This window comes from Protopterus annectens, chromosome 16.part0, assembly GCF_019279795.1.
Source record: "Protopterus annectens isolate FY-2018-M chromosome 16.part0, PAN1.0, whole genome shotgun sequence".
Lineage (NCBI taxonomy): Eukaryota > Metazoa > Chordata > Ceratodontiformes > Protopteridae > Protopterus > Protopterus annectens.
This window is the reverse complement of record NC_056750.1, coordinates 799,917,530-799,935,024: the sequence shown is the minus strand read 5'-3', so window position 1 is coordinate 799,935,024 and position 17,495 is coordinate 799,917,530.

Below are 17,495 nucleotides of genomic sequence, written 5' to 3'. Positions count from 1 at the left end.
TATACACTATGTGCTTAGTTATCATTTTTATTTGTATTCATTTTTATATTTATGTTTTCATCAGTTAAATATAGTGTACTTTTAAATTAGGTCTTACAGACAGTTTATTGATTGTATATGGATATATTCCCTTTATAGTTTTTTATCTGGTTATATACTTTGCTTGTATTTAGGTGTGTATCTCCTTATTAAATTTGTATACATCATTACGTGTTTAGGAATATATTCCTTCTTTATTAAGTACATGATGCCCTGAAATGAAGATTTTTCATGCAGCTTTGCACAGCTTTCAATGCACTTTTATATTTACGTGATCTTATAGTGCTCTTTAGTGTAGTTTACCTTTATACTAGCCTGATATATTTTAATTAATTGGTCTGTTAATTGAATGATTTCCCACCTTTGGAGGTATTTAAGAGCTTGTTTTTTACATAATGTTGTCTGATGAAGCGGTATTCCTTTTTCATGTCAAAATAAAGAAGGTTTTGCTTCAGCTTCAGAATTCGTTTGGATCTCTTACTTTCTGTATTGGATTTTACATCGTGGTTGGATCTTCAGTTTATCTGTTTGATTTACCTGCTCTGTTTGGCTGCAGATCCTTTTAGCGGTTTGGTTGCTTCTGTTTTTTTACATTTCCTGTGAGTAAAAGTCTGGTGTTTACTGTAAATAGGCATTTCATATTTTCATGTTCTTTTATTATTTATTATTAAATATATTTAAACTTCTCATTATGGCTGGTTCTTTAGAGAATATTTTAAACTTTGAGAGTACTTATAATTATTTGGAGACTCTGTGGCCACTCCTGAAATCCTTACTGTTTGGTCAACATTACCATTTGTATTAATATTAATTTCACTCAGTATAATATCTCAACTATATTCCATACTTCTCTAGTAACACTTCCGTTAACTTTTTTAAACAACTTAATTCTTCTCTCACCTTTTTTTTCTCATATCTGTACTTAAATAACTTCCTTGTCTCTCTATCCCTCTTTTTTTGTATCTTCCTGAAATCGTTGTTTTTTGCCTTGCTTATTTGTGATTTTTATCCATTGTGTATTTTTGTATTTTACTGTTTTGTTACCATGTAGTAGAAGTAGATAGCGGAGCTTTTCTCCTCAGGCCTCCACTGAAAATGGACATGTATCCAGTTGGACTAGCCCGGTTAACAAATGTAAAATAAAATAAATAATTGGGTACCCATTAAGAGCCTTAGAGAAGCTGACTTTGGAGTGTCTGGTGGCAGTAACTACCTTATAGTCTGGGCAGAAGGGGGCATAGCTAGTAAATCTATGCCAGCCTTTCTCAGGTGTGTGTGTGTGTGTGTGTGTGTGTGTGTGTGTGTGTGTGTGTGTGTGTGTGTGTGCGCAAATCAAATCTCAAAGTGTGTGTGTGTCAGCTGCTTGGAGCAGGGACATGAAGCACTAGTTTCACAGAGAGAGTGGTGGAGGACTTGGCTTGGACATTCGGCTAAGGACTTAACTCTACAGCTGTGCCAGTGAGGAGCCTTACTGGGGACGAGGGGAAAGACATAGAGAGAAACCCAGACCCCAGGCTGAGTGTGCCTTGTCTGAGTTTCATTTCACAACAGTTTTATTTATTTATTTTTTTGTTAATTTAATTTAATCAGGGAAAGCAGGCAAAGATGTCAACAGAGGATTATGGCAAGCTGACAAGGAACCAGTTGGCCAAAATGTGCAAAGTCAAAGGACTGGAGCATGCCAACCTGAGTAAAAAGGAAATTATTTCAGCCTTAGTCATAGCTCAGACCAGCAACCAGGAGGCTAACCAGTGTGGTGACACAGCCCTCAGAAACAGGACAGTTCACCTCTTCCTAAGAGGACTTAAAAATCTGTCTGGAGTTAGAGACTTGAACTGGAGTCCAAAAGTTTGGAATTAGGATCAGCAGAGAGAGACTGCGGCATTTGGAGGCCAAAGAAAATGAGAAGCAGTATCAACGTGAGAGGGACATGCTGACCCTTAAAAAGTAACATGGAGGTAATGGGGAAGGGAATAACCACAGCTGTTACTGCTGTTTCTAAATTATCTGATATTGATTGTTTAAATTATGATAAAGTCAGACATTATTTACTAGAATGTTTTAAGTTAATACTTGAAGCTTACAGAAAAAAAGGTCGTGAGCATTGGCGAAAGGCAGATGAAAGTGTGTGTGATTACATTGCTGAGTTAAGCACTTATTTTCATAGGTGGGTGACTGTGTGTCACGTCACAACTTTTGAAGTTCTGGCAGACGTTTTGGTGAGGGAATCAACCCTTAGCACTTTGCCCGAGGATATGAAAATCTGGTTGGCAAACCCAGAGTTTAACTCTGCAGATGAGATGGAGGAAAAAGGGGATCACTACTTAGCAAGCAGGGCATCACTGCACAGGAAGGGGATACCCAGTGCTGCACATGGATATAAAGGAACCCATGGTGGGCAGCCTAAACCACCACAACAGAGTCCACCAGTATCAGGGGAAGCCACTACACAGTACATGGTACATGGCCAGGATCAAGGGTTAAATGTTTTAAATGTAACCAGTGCAGCCATGTATCATATAGATGTTCATGGGTGCAGGGTGGGGGAGCCAGCAAGTGGGAATAATAGTATGCCAATGGTAAGTTGTCTAGAGACAATGGGGGTACCAAACTATCAACAGAGGTTATATCCTGTCATAGTGGATAGAAAACAGGCCACTGCCAAGAGAGACACAGCCTCTGCTATAACAATTGTGAAGCCTGCAGTGGTTAAAGAGGAGCAGTACTTGGTTGGGTAGTCCACTTCAATCATAGCTTTAGTAGGGACCTCATTCCAAATGCCTGTGGCCAGGGTTCACCTTGACTGTGAGGGTGAAAAAAGAAGCAAGCAAGCAGGTGTGTTGGAGGACATCCCTGATTTACTGGAAAGGCTCACCCAGACTCTGCAACAGTTTGTTATGAGGGGAAAGCTTAGTTTGCTTTTTATTTTTTTTGCATTTTGTATTACTTTATTGCCTTTTTCTATTTTGTATACTGCGATTTGTTTTCTTTACACTGTGTTTTACTTGCATTCTGCTTTTAACTGCATATTAAAACTTGAAAAGAGACCACAACTCTGTCTCTTGTGAGTAAGACAGAAATTTTCCAACATCCTACCCTATTACTGTTGTGTTCTTAAACATCACTGTCTTTCTAGTTGCCTGCCCCTTATGTTAATTTGACCATATATCTCGTTTCCTGTCTGGTTTGACTGGCTAGTGTGAGTAGGTTAACAAGGTTATCATTTTGTGAAATCACTCCCCTTCAACTATTTCAATTTATTATTATTTATTATCCTACTGTATTCCATAGTACCAGAATATAAAAGTGTCCACCCCCTTTCAATCTATCTTGCTCTTTTAAAAACAGTGGCTCTCCACTAAAACTTTTTAACCAAGTTACCCACTTTCATATCTAACTGCTTAGTGCACACTGCAGTGTTTAAGATAAACCATTTTTTTCCATCTTACCTTTAAGAATCTATTGCAAGACCACCAGTTACTGCAGAGCCCACATTCTGCCTCTAAGTAGTCATCTTGGGATTAGTGCTTCTGTTTTCTCCTGGTGAGAGAAGGAGTGCAGTTACATTATTTCCTGGAGACTGCAGATCACCAGAAAGCCTAATAACTGCTTTATAGGTGACAGCTTGGAATCTGTGCTTATATTCTGACCTGGTGAGAGTAGAGCAGAGTGCATTGATTCCTGACTCTTTCTGGTTGGAGACCGAGTGTCTGTGCTTAACGTACCTGATTGGCCTGGTTGCTATTCGAGGCATCTACCAGAAAAAGGCTACAAGCCTAAAGACCCTTGCATCATCTGGGAGAAGACTGTGAATCACCAAACAGGCTGTGGCCTGCTTCTCTTCTTGGGATTGGTGCTAACACTTTGCTTCTGGTAGGAGAAGAAGCAAAGGAGCATTTCATCCCACCAGAGTGAAGCTGTGCTGAGACCAGCATTAGTAGTAGCCAGGCAGTAGCCATTCATGCGGCTCCCCTCTTTTCATCATTCTTGACAAGTTAATTCTTTATTTTTCAGTAAGTACTGCTTGGTTTCTTTCTAACTTCAGAATATCTGCCTAAATACTTCATCCTTAAATTTTCTGGGTCTACATTTTAATTTCCCCTCAAGTGTTTGGCAGTGCTCTGTACAGACTCAGACACCTTGAATGACATTTTTCCTATATCTAGTTGCATACAGGACAACTAGTTTGCAGTGACAAGCACTGTCCACATAGTTGCAAACTGGATACTCCTGACAGTGATTGATAGTCACACTCCAACAATCTAATCAATAAAAAAGGGTCTGTTGCCATGGATATGAACTTTCCTACTGTCTCCATTGCCAGCTTGGTGGATATGGGCATCCTGAGGCAGTGTAGAAATTGCCTCATGTTTACTGACAACCAGTTAATTCTCAAACAAACTGATATGGTATGTCACTGGAGGCAAAGCTCTCACATAAATGTACTCCTAATGTCAATAAGGTTGTCAGTAGTGCACATGCTGCACCCATTACATACAATTCAAAGCAGGCATATAGACCCACATATACAGAGGCACTTACATGTAACCTTCCTAAACCACAAAGACCTCCTAGACAAAGTACACATAAGAAATACCTTCAGTAGCCCCAAACGCACTCTTTCAAAACAACACCCACATCAACACATAGAGCTACATCTCATGAAGCCTCTACCTCTAAGCCCATAAGGCACGTTACCACACAATCCAACATTCTAGTCACTGGAAACTCCATTGTGAGACACACTGATGTCACTCTCACCAGGCTGAGTAAGGAGAAAGTTGCGGTCAGTTGCTTATCAGGGGCTAGGATCTGCCACATTACGCAGGCACTTAGGTCATTGGATCACAATTACCAATATTTCTCAGTCATAGTCGATGTGGGAGTAAATGACCTGAGACGTACCTCCCTAGACTATATGAAGAGAGACATCATACAGCTTTTGGAATATGTGTCTCAGGCTGGTATGAGCCTAGCATTGAGCAGCATTTTACCTTCTCCAAGGATGATGCCACAATACTAACAACAGATGATTGACTTTAATAATTGGCTTAGTTTCTGGTGTCATTCTAAGGGGCTGTAATACTTCTCAGCATGGAAGAAGATGGTCAACACACCATGCAGCTTTGCCAGGAATGGTCTGCACCTCTCCCCTCTAGACTTTTGAATATTAGCTTAAGCATTGTCTTCTCCCATAGTGCCTTTTTTTAGGCAATCCCAAACTGAAAGTACTTCTGACATAGCAAATCAAAACCAAGAAAATCTAAAGGGATTACTGCTCAATGCTAGGAGCCTAAACAAAAAACTCCATTCCCTGGAAGCTCTCTTTACCCTAGAGAAAGCTGATGTCTGTGTGGTCTCAGAGATGTGGTTTAAAATTGCAGACAGCACAGGGTTATAATGCCTTCCACACATTTAGACCAGCTACTTCACAGACAGGGACTAAAGGTGGAAGTGTTTCTGTTTACATCAAAACTAAATATACTTCAAGGCTAGTCAAACAATCTACTTAAGCTGCTCCATGTTCAAATCACCATAGGTAAAATCCAATACCACTTCCTTGCAAGCTATAGGTCCCCCTCTTTGACCCAGGAAACCCATACTGTGTATTTATACTTATTAGAAACACTAAGCATCCAACCCAATACCATATTCATGGGTGATTTTAATTACCCTACTATTAACTGGGTATTTATTTATTATTTATTTATTTTACATTTGTTGACCGGGATTGTCCGATTGAGCTGAAGAGCCCTTTTTCAGCGGAGGCCCTGGGAGGAAAAACTCTAACATATTATACAATTGTCATTATAAATTAAAATTAAACAGCAATGTTACAGGATTATTACAAAACATTAAGTAGCAATACAATGTTATACAGTGTCAATAATCAGGACTATAGCAAAACTATTTCAAGATGTATGAAAATAAAATATGTCATTAAGATGAATATAGTTTCTGGGGCAAGTGGTTACAACAACCCAGTTTTATCATAATGTAGTTGCATGAAGGCAAGACAATTACAATAGAATGTTTCTCTGAGGTGATTTGCTTAATAGATTTTAGAAGACAGTAGAAAGAGCAGTCAAGGAAGATTAGAGAGAGCTAGTGAGAAGAGTGAGTTAAGGGCAGAAAGTAGATTAAGGTATGAGAAGTAGGGGATGTTAAGGAGGGAGAGTGCTGTGGCAGGACCAGTGACTTTTAAAGTGCTCCTTGGTGACCGTCTTAAATTGTTTAGGATGTGTAAGGGTCCTGATTTCTAGTGGGAGCCTATTCCAGGCAATAGTGGGGTGATAGCTGTACATGTTGCGTCCAAATTTAGACTTGTGTTTGAAGATTTGTAGTACGTCTTGGTTAGAGCTTCGGAGAGGTCTGGAGGGAGAATAATGGGAGATGAGAGGGGATAGTGCTGGGCAGTAGGAAGGCTGGTATAGGATAGAATGGATGATATGGAGCTGAGAGAGAAGAAGCTGGTGGGGTAATTCAAGCCAGTTTAGGTGTTTTAGAGAGAGACAGTGATGGGATTTGTAGGTTTGTTGGGCAGCAAATCTAGCTACCTTGTTGTAGGTAGATTTGAGTTTGGTCAAGAGTGCTGAGTTAAGATTTGTGTGAATTTGAGAATTGTACATTAGATGGGGTAGAAGGTAGGTAAGAAAGAGAGTAATCTTGGCTTCAGAGGTAAGGAATTTCTTGTTACAATAAAGGAGCCCTAGTTCTGAATGAGTCTTTCTGATACAGTTATTAACTTGCAAGTCAAACTTAAGCTGATTGTCAATGGTTACGCCTAAGACCTTAGTGCTGGATTCTACCTGAATGGGAGTGTTATTAAGGGACTGTATGGAGAAGGAGGGTTTAATATTGTTGAACTTTTTAGGTAGGAAGACTAACAGCTTTGTTTTTTAGGGCTAAGGATGGGCTGGTTGTTGGAGAGCCATGTTTCAACTAAGTTAAAAGATGCCTGAGTAGCTGAGAAGAGCTTAGAGGGAGAGCTGGCTGTGGTGATGACTGTAGAGTCATCTGTGTATTGCACTAAAGATGACTAAGGACAGGAGGTATAAAGCTGATTAGTAAAGATATTAAAAAGTAAAGGCCCTAGGATAGACCCTTGAGGCACACCCATTTTGACAGGGAGAGGAAGGGAGAATGCAGAGTGCCATCTCACTGAACGAGATCTATCAGTGAGGTAGCTGGAGAACCATGCAACAGTATCAGAGGAGAAGTTGTGGTTATGCAGTTTGTGCAGCAGAAGTATCCTATATGATATCAAATGTACATGCACAGAGATTCCTGGATTTTGTAAACACAAACTCCACGGACCAGATAGTCCATACACCAACTAGGGGTGCAACTATACTAGACCTGGTCCTCGTTAATATGGGAGATGCTGCACACCCTCTACTGTAATGCCTTCCCTGGTAAGTTCAGACCACAAAATGATCTACTTTGAAGTAAAAATAATGGACCCAGACAATTTCCCAGGATGCCTTCTAAATAGCCTGAAACATGACCTATCTGGAATTATTTAACTGTAGCCTCCAAATGGGCTTCGTGCTTCATGAATGGAGAAAGGCAGCAGTCATCCCTCTGCACAACGGTGGGCCATCTACAAACCCTAGAAACTACAGACCCATATGTCTCGCTAGTCTTATGTGTAAAGCCATGGAAAGAATTATCATGGAGATGATCAAAAGAGATATAGTAAACCTCCAGACACTGGACCCAACCCAGTTTGGTTTCATAAAGGGCAGGTCATACCTACTCAACCTGGTGGACTTCTTTGAGATGGTCACCAAAGCAATGAATGAGAGCAAATGGTCACCACTGCCTACCTTGGCCTGGCCAAGGTATATGACACAATACCCCACTTGGGCATTGTTGATGAACTCAAGAGGTTAGGTAAAAACGCGAATGTCACCCTGTGGATGGCTCACAGACAGGACCCAGGAAGTTAGAATTGAGGAGTCCACCTCTACAAAGAGGACAATCACAAGTGGAGTCCCTTAGGGATCAGTCCTTGGACCACTCTTATTGGCATTTATTTCTCAGAAGTCAAGGCCAATGTCAGTGGTCTCTGGCTGACTAAATTTGCAGATAATTGCAAATTAGGAGTGGTCATTGAATCTCACATTGACACAAATGTTCTCCAGGAGGGACTGACAGAGACAAACAACTGGTGTCAAAGCCATGGACTAAAACTAAATGCCAAGAAATGCATAATAGTATCATTTGGAAAGTCATCCATCCCTGGTAACTATCATATTGACAACACACTCCTTAGAGTTGACCCAGTAGTCAGGGACTTAGGCACACACATAGATAGTAATCTAGACTTTGATCATCACGTGTGTACAGTGGTGAGGAATTCATTCTATGTTGCGCAACTTATAAACAAAGGTATGGCATCTAAGTCCAAGGAAGTCATTGTTCCACTGTATTCGACATTCATCAGACCTATCATTGAGTACAATGCACCCTTTGGTATGTATCTAACCAGGCATATCCATCAACTGGAACATACACAGAGGTTCCTCACTAAAAGAATACAGGGCGTAAGTAATATGTCCTATGCAGACCGCCTCAAAGCCATATCCCTTTATTCTGTCTCCTACAGGCTTTTGAGGGGAGATCTATACCTGGCATACAGGGTATTGTCAGACCCCCTCTCTGATGGACCTCCTGCATATCCACAAAACAAACCATACCAGAATTACCCATTCTGAAGACTTAAACATTGCCTGTGAAATAAATAGGACCTGCTGGAGAGATAGGTATGTATCCCAGAAACTACCCTGTCTATGGAACAGGCTCCCCATCTATTTGAAGCAGATTTCCTCCCTAATCCAATTCTAGTGCAACTTGGACAATTGGATAGGGAACCAGAAATTCATCCCTGGTTTGGCACCTGTGTCTCTGAATCAAACAGGTAACCTGTAAATAGTTAATCTCCCAGGCCCATGCTTACACTTATCAAGAGTATCAGAACTCATCAGAGATTTGGGGATGCATAGCTAGACTTAAAAAGGCTCTTGTGGTCATTAGCCTAGTAAACACCTATGACAGGGAATGATTTTGATAACGCAGTACCTTGTGTGCAAGTAGTAACATGCAGTCAGGCTTGGAGATAGGCATGTGAGCTTGGTAGCCTGGGGGAGATGGTGTAAATGTGGTTTATCTGGCTACCTGTGTTAAATGTTCATCATTTTATGTGAGTAAAACCACTAAAAAACTGAGAACGAATCATTGAGCATAAATCTGATATTCGTAGGAAAATTGAAACAAATTAATTAAGTAAACATATTATGACTAATTGTCATGAACATTATTTTAAGTTTAGAGTTATGGATATAGTTTTTAAGAGAGCCAGGGGAAGTGAAATTAACAATATGCTGGAAAATAAAGAATACGAATTGACTGTTAGACTCCAGTCAGACATTAAGCCTGATCTTAATAATTCTGTGAGTATTAAACCTGCATTGGTTAGAAAACAACAGCAAATACTTTAAATATGAATGTATATGTGTATGTAAATGTTTTTTAATTATGTAATAATGTACCTTTTACATGTCTGTATTCTTTCATTGTTTTGGAGGGGTATGTTAAAGTGAATACCTTTTATATGGAGTATTAGCACTGAAGAAGGGTGTCTTACCTGAAAGCTTTGCTTTGGAATAAAGTGTTTTGGCATTGGAGCTGTTGTGTTGGTGTTCAGCATTTATTATAAGAATCTCCAGTTACCACGGTATCAGCTTAATTCTATAGCCTGGAGGAGACCCAGACAGACCCCCACACCTAAAGCCAGGGCTGGTGAGGTGGCTATTTCAGGGAGGGAGCTGTAGCAGTGAGCCTGATGGTGAGCCACAGCTGCTGGTAGGTACCTAGGACAGAGTGACTGCAAAGGCAGAAGTGAGTAGTAATACCCAGGTTGAGATTGAGGCACCACTGTCAGAAGATACCAGACTTCCTGTGGAAGGGGAGCTGGGAAGAGTTACAAAGACGAAGTTAAGACACACTCAGCTCTAGTACCCTACACTGAGAGGCTTGAGGGAGATAGCTAGGGAGGTGCCTGATCCTCAAAGGAAAAGGGGAGTCTGTATACTGGAACAAAGGGTTACTATATAGAGAGTGGATCCCTGAGGGAGGGCTAGAAGGTGAGGTAATACAGCAGTTGGTAGTGCCTAGATCCTACCCTCTGGCACTTCTAACCATAGCCCATTACATTCCTTTTGTAGGTCATATGGGCATAAAACGTACCAAGAGATGTTTTATGCAGAACTTTTACTGGCCTGGGACTGCAAGAGATGTGACAGGGTACTGCAATACCTGTGAACAGTGCCAAATGGTAGGCAAGACAAAAGGCAAGGTCAAGGCTACTTTGATGCCTTTGCATGTGATTGAGGAGCTGTTTCAGAGGGTAGGTATGGATACTGTGGGGTCTCTGAGTATCATGAGTTCCACAGGGAAGAAGTATATCCTGGTGGTAGTAGATTATGCTACTAGATACCCTAAGGTGGTGGTTCTGTCCTCTATGGAGGCAGAGAAGGTGGCAAATGTTTTGTTAGAGATTTTTGGTAGGGTAGGTTTCCCAACAGCAATACTGACTGACAGAGGTGCCAGCTTCATGTCATACCTGCTGACTTGTTGGTGGAAGGGCTGTGGGGTGAAGCACCTAAAAATCACCTCCTACCATCCCCAGACTAATGGTCTTGTGGAGAGGTTAAACTCTACACTAAAGACCATGCTACAAGCATTTGCAGACCAGTTTAGGAAAGAGTGGGACAAATATTGGCCATAGAGGGAGGTACCCCAGGAATACAAAGGATTTTCACCATTTGAGTTGCTGTATGGGCATAGGGTGAGGGGGGCCTTTACATGGGATTCATGATGAGTGGGAACAGTGATTGTGAATCCCACAAGGAATCTGTTCTGACACATGTCCTACACCTCAGGATAAGGCTTAGGGAGCTCATGGGCTTGGTCCAGGAGAACCTGTCAGGAACCCAACATCAGAAAAAGGTCTGGTAAGACAGGAATGCTCAAGCCCGACAGTACACTGTGGGACAGCAGATGATGATTTTCATTCCTGTCAGACACAATAAGCTGCAGGCAGTGAGGGAGGGACTGTTCAAAGTGGTAAGGAAGTTCAGTGATGTTAACTACATTGTAGAATTGCTAGGCTGGAGGCAGGGGCCCAGTTTGTATCATGTTAACACAATGAAACCTTACCATGGTAGGGAGTCCCTAGTGCTAAGAATTTGCAGTAGGAGGCAGGAAGAGTCTGAGAAGGATCTATGGCAACAGCAAGCCTGCCTGCAAGATGCCAGGCTACAATGGTGGAGCCTAGGGTTGTAGGCATATGATATGACAGTGCAGCACTGTAGTGGGGTCAGCAATGCCAATGCAGATGGGGTCTCAAGACAAGGTATGGGGTAATGTAGTCCCAGATAGACTCATTTATCTCAAGCAAGGTTTCTCAAGGGTCACTTGAAAAACTAGCTTGAGTCATCTAAGGGGGGAGAGATGTGACGATGTGAAATATTGCCAGCTATGCCAGAAGAAGTAGGGCAGTGGATGTGTAACACATGCCAGCACAGCTTGCTGACATTTTGTAAAGAATTATATGTCATGTGTATATCACACTGATTTGTACAAATGCTTGTGTTGAGAAATGTATTTGTAAAGCTGCTTGTTAAAAATGTACCAACAGTGCACCCTGCTGGTCAGAAAAAGAAATATACATGCATTGTTGTAACTGTTTAAATGTAAATGTTTTTACAGAGGATATTGGAAGGGAAGAGGTTAACCTCAGAGTCTAGGCCATAAAGATGTTATCTTCTGTTTTGAATGAAGCCACAGATGCAATGTCTGTAAGAAGTATGGTTTATTACCTACAGTAGGAGAAGTGGAAGTGTTTTATGACTTCTAGGCGCTGCAGCAGATCTTAGCAAGGCTGTGTGTGTGTATTATTGACACATAGTTGCTAAATCCTGGCAGTTTCTAGCAATGGGGGGGGGGTTACATGGGAACCAAATGTCCGATGACCAGATGTATGTGGTGTCATTTTGTAATCCATCACTAAAAATAATGTTTAATACTAGGTGAGACTGAAGTCTTAGCGCAGTCTGTTTCTTGGAACCTGACATAGAAGAATCCCTCGACTACTTCATCTTGCCTTGCTTTAGTAAGTAACCAGGGAATAATAATTCTTTAAATCAGTCAGGAAGAGATAGTGAGGTTAGTTAATTATTGTTTGAATCTGTCCACCTGGGTTATTTTTAATATTTCCTGTAATTGAATCTCTGGTGTTTACTGTAAATAGATATTTCGTATTTTCATTTTCTTTTATTAATTATTAAATATATTTAAACTTTTTTTCGTGGCTGGTCCTTTAGAGAATATTTTAAACTTTGAGAATACTTATATCTATCTATATCTATTTGGTGACTCTGTGGCCCTCCTGAAAGCCTTACTGCTTTGGTCGAAAAATATAATTTGTATTAATATTAATTTCACTCAGTATAATTGGATACCCTTGTAAGAGCCTTAGAGAATATGGCTTTGTAGTGCCTGGTGGCAGTGTATCCACCTTATAGTCTGCACAGAAGGGAGCATAGCTAGTAAATTTGTGCCGGCCTTTCCCATTTTTGTGTATGTGTGAAAATCAAATCTCCAAGAGTGTGTGTGTGTGTGTCAGCTACTTGGAGCAGGGACACGAAGCACTAGTTTCACAGACAGGGTACTGCAGGACTTATCTTTGACACTCGGCTTAGGACTTAACTCTACACCTGTGGCAGTGGCAAGCCTTACTGGGGATCTGGGCAGAGAAAGAGAAAACAACCCAGACCCTGAGCTGAGTGTGTTCCTTGTGTGCTCTTAAGGGAAATTGTGCTTGATGCAGACAGCTGTATCTGGAAATACTGGGTGTATCCATTTTTGTTCCAAGTAAACGTCCCTCTCCAGTGTCAGTGGTGAGGATTCAGGCTCCTTGATTACTGGCCCAGAGTGGGGACATCACAGTTGGTATTAACAAAGTTTAAAAATCATCAAGCTTGTGCACTAAAATTGGTGTAGGATTCCCAATCTATAGAGGGGTAGTTGAGACCTCCCAGGAATATAGTATTGGGTTGAATGTTGAGGGAATCTAGTACATTGAGAAAGATAGTACAGGTTTCCTGGGACATGGAGAGGGACCTATAGGTTGCAAGTATATACTGCATAAAAGGATAGAAACAGGATGTCAGTCATGCTTTTCTTCTCTAATACGTTGGCCTGGGCAAAGATGTAGCTCATTATGTAAGTCACAGCTTGAGTCAAGGTACAATACAAAAGGCATGTAGCATTTTTATGCTGTACTTGTAGTCCTTCTGCTAGGTTTTTATGTGTATTCTTTTCCACAGCTATCTCTATCCAGTGTCATTATGTTACTTTTCTATCCACTGTATTTCTCCAGAGTTTCTATTTCCTTCTGTTCCTGCACAAACACATAATGGCTTCCTTGCATGGGCAATGCTGTTGGGGAAAAAAAAACTCTTTATTTTAGGCTGTGTGTCTTTCTAGAAATTACCCTGTGTTGCTACCAACTTTTGCAAAAGCCTGGTATAAATGGTCCCCTTTCAGCCTGCATTTTCAGCCTTGTGACAAGAGGTTATCAGCTGACAGATAAAGTGATATCATTAAATTCTTGACATATTATCTGGATAATATGTAACAAAATATAAAGAGATAGAAATAAAATGTAGTTCATGAAATCCACTTATAATGTGTAGCATGTCATCTTAGTAATAACTGTTATTTCACTTTTTTTAAACAAGAAAATATCTATTAAATTATCACTCATGACATAGTCATACAGTTATATAAATGAAAACAAACAATATTGACATAATCTTAATTGCAAGCATTTTACATCACAAACCATATACTGGCATACTTTTAGTTGCAAACATTATACATCACTTGCCAGTCAAACATTACATATCTCATTCAAATCCTGCCTTCTTTTAAACCTCATTCCTCCCCTGTATGTATTGTTCCCACACTTCCCATTTTTTTTTACTATGTAATTTACTCCTACCCTTTTCTAAAGATCTCAATTCCAGTTGTTATCTCTGTTACTATATTCACTACTTTTAGTACAGTTGCTTTAGAATATGATTTCCATTTTCTAGTAATTGTTTTTTGGGAGGCACCACAATTAGACTCAGGAAGGCCTTACTATGTCCAGGTAATTGCGATTCTGTATCATAGCTCAGAAAAATATTTTCCCTAGTTATACCAATTTGCTCACCCAATATCTCTAACAGATGTTGTCTTCAGGGAATCTTTAAAGTGTGTCAACTCATTACTCTCCCAGAAAATATATTCCCAATTACCTCTGTCTTCCCCATCACACCCCCAATATTTGCTGTGTACCTGAGGAAAAATTCTTTGGAGTTTACTTGGGGTATAAAAATATCTATGTAAACATTTCCAAGCAAAAATCCTATATCGTCTAGATTTTGTTACATATTTGGGGGACAAACATATATCCTCCATTGTTTCTTTGTGAATTACTTATCCAGTCTCTCTTCCCAATCCTTTCTAACCTTCTCTGATTGATTCTTATAGTTATCATGCAATATTTATATGTTCTATTAATTATTCCTTTTTTAACAGCAGCTTCTGTTCTAGAGTCTACTAAAAACTCTACCAGTACTGTTTTTTTTCATTTAGGACTCCCCTATTTCTTTCTCTTCGCCTATACTGTGATATCAGTCTTTGATAGGGAAGGTAATCTCTATCCTGCAGTCTAAATAAATTCTTGGCATCTTCCCATTCTATTACCTTTTCCTCTTTAGTTATTTGCTAACAATACCTTGGTTCCTTTGCCAGTTTTCTCCAATAAATTCCAGCCTCTCTTGACTACTGTCTGTATCCCTAATTGCAGTCATCAATATCAGCAGAATCTGCTTTATCCATCCCAGTGTCTGCTTAGTTCTTAGAATACTTTCTGCTACTTTATGGATATAATATTCTGTATGATTATTGTTATTCTCCTTAAAGGTCTGCATCTAAAATTCCAGTCTCTCTTTGTTTCTTGAGCTTCCCCCCTGTTTTGTCATCTCTTTCCACTTTGAGTTAAAGGTTTCTGCTTGTGCTATGTATAGGACCCTTAACTGTGTAGCTCAGAAATACCCTACCCCTTCAAATTGGGTAATCCCAAACTGCCTTGTTCTGTTGGAAGAATCAGCTTATCCCACTTGACTCTTGCCATCTTCACCCCCCCAGATAAAATCCTTCAGCTCTTTATTAATTGCTATCCACAACTTCTCCTTTGGTTGATAAAAATATGCCTGACCTGTGTATGAGATTAAAGGGACTAAAACAATTTAACTGTTTCTTACTATTCATATCCATATAAGAGAGCTTCCAATTTCTCAGTTTTGTATGAAGTATCAATCATAACAATTACCCTAAATTATACCTTTAACTTACCTATCAATATTCTACACTTTCCTCAGTATCATAGCCCATCGTACTCTGTATAAACATCCAGTAAAAACACCCTGTCTTCACATTCACTATTCCCAAAGAACCTTCAGAGTATCGTACTTAATGCTTCTACATCTCTTCAAATGGAAAAAGAAAAATGTAAAACTTACTTGATAGTATATCCTGGCAACATATGTATACTTCTATTGTTAGGAGACATAGGATGCAACCTAATCTATAAACATCAGGCTATTTAATGAAGATAGTATGTGAAATGATGTAGAACAAGTTCATGCTTGTATATTACAACATAACACTGAGGTAGAAGGAATATGCAATGCAATGCAATGCAAGGGTCAAACCCAATGCCTCTAGCACTAACGATCATTTTCTTGTTCTAAAACCATTCACATGGAATGACCAGACCAAAGAATAGGAGACAGATCTGCTCTGTTACACATAAAATATATCAAATGCTCCATCTTAGTATAGTCATTTGACACATATGAACACAACCCAATCTGGATCATAGCTGACCACCAATAAAATTCATACTCAACCATATCCTAAGCAACAATCTATTACCTGCCACAAATAACCTTCTCCCAATTCTGCAACATATTCAAGGAACACTATGCAGTTATTGTAAAATAAAAAAGCCCAGTACCTTAATACTTGGTGACCTCATCATTAACTTCTTATGGCCAGATAAATATGATCTGATCAGTCTACTTAGACTTCAAACTAAGTCAATCATAAATCCACTCATCTAAACCTCAGTACAAATTACCATACCCTTCTCAATGCAATTGTAACTAACAAACACTCTAAACCCAGAAAGTTTTTATGCATCCCAAATTTTCAATGATCACTACCCTATTACTCTCTCCTGAACATCTTAAAAACAAAAAGTTCCAAAAATACTTTAGTGAATGCACTTTAGAACACATGGCAATATTTATACACACTCATAAAATATACACATTGAGAGGACCCATGTCTACTAAACAGAACATTTTGATACTGAAAGTTACCTCCTGATAAGCACAAATAAATACTTTTTAAACCTTTGTGAAACCAGATCCTGTATGATCTCTATTAAAACTGGTCAATTCCTTAACTATATGGAACAGGTCTAACCTCCCATTAGATCAAAAATTGTACATCCATATGAGAAATAAAGCCCAAAATCAATCTGGAGAGCAAAACCAAAGTCATACAGAGCAAAACAAATAATTAAAAAAAAAGCATTCCCACCTGAAAGAACTATGGAAAAAAAATTAAAAGAACCACTAAAACTAACAATAACCTCTATTTATCTGTTTAGACTCTATTGAAAGAATTTGAGCACAGTTCATGATACCATTCATAACAGTTTACTTATCACTGTTCCCCATCAACTGGCAGAACTGCATCTGCCAGGACTATGACACTAAAACATTGTCTAAAAACAGTAAACAAACTCCTAGACTCCCTTTCTACTCATTCTACTATAACTTAATAAATTATTTCTATTATTTCATTATTTTTCTAAAGCAACATTTTTACACCTCTGTGTGGAAAATAACCACAGTTAGACCTATTCCAAAAGCTAGACATCCAACTCATCAGATTACCAACCAACTGTATTCCTTCTCAGCTCAGCAAATTAATGCATATGATTAGGTATAACCAAAGTACAGATTGCCTATACAATGTAACCTCCTGTCTGCACAACAGCATGGATTCACGAGAGGTAAAAGCTGTTGGACAGCTATGCTAGCCCTTACAGATGCAATACTTGCATCAGCTGACCAAGTTCTCCTTACTAGTTCTCTCTTCATTCATCTTTCCAATACGTTGGCACAGTCAACCACACTGTCCTCCTACAGTCACTACCATGTTTAAGCTCTGAGACATCCAGAATATTCACGTTTATTGATTATTAATTGAAAAGAAACATGCCTGTCAGGTTTGATTGGGGACAACTGTCCACACATCCCATCCAC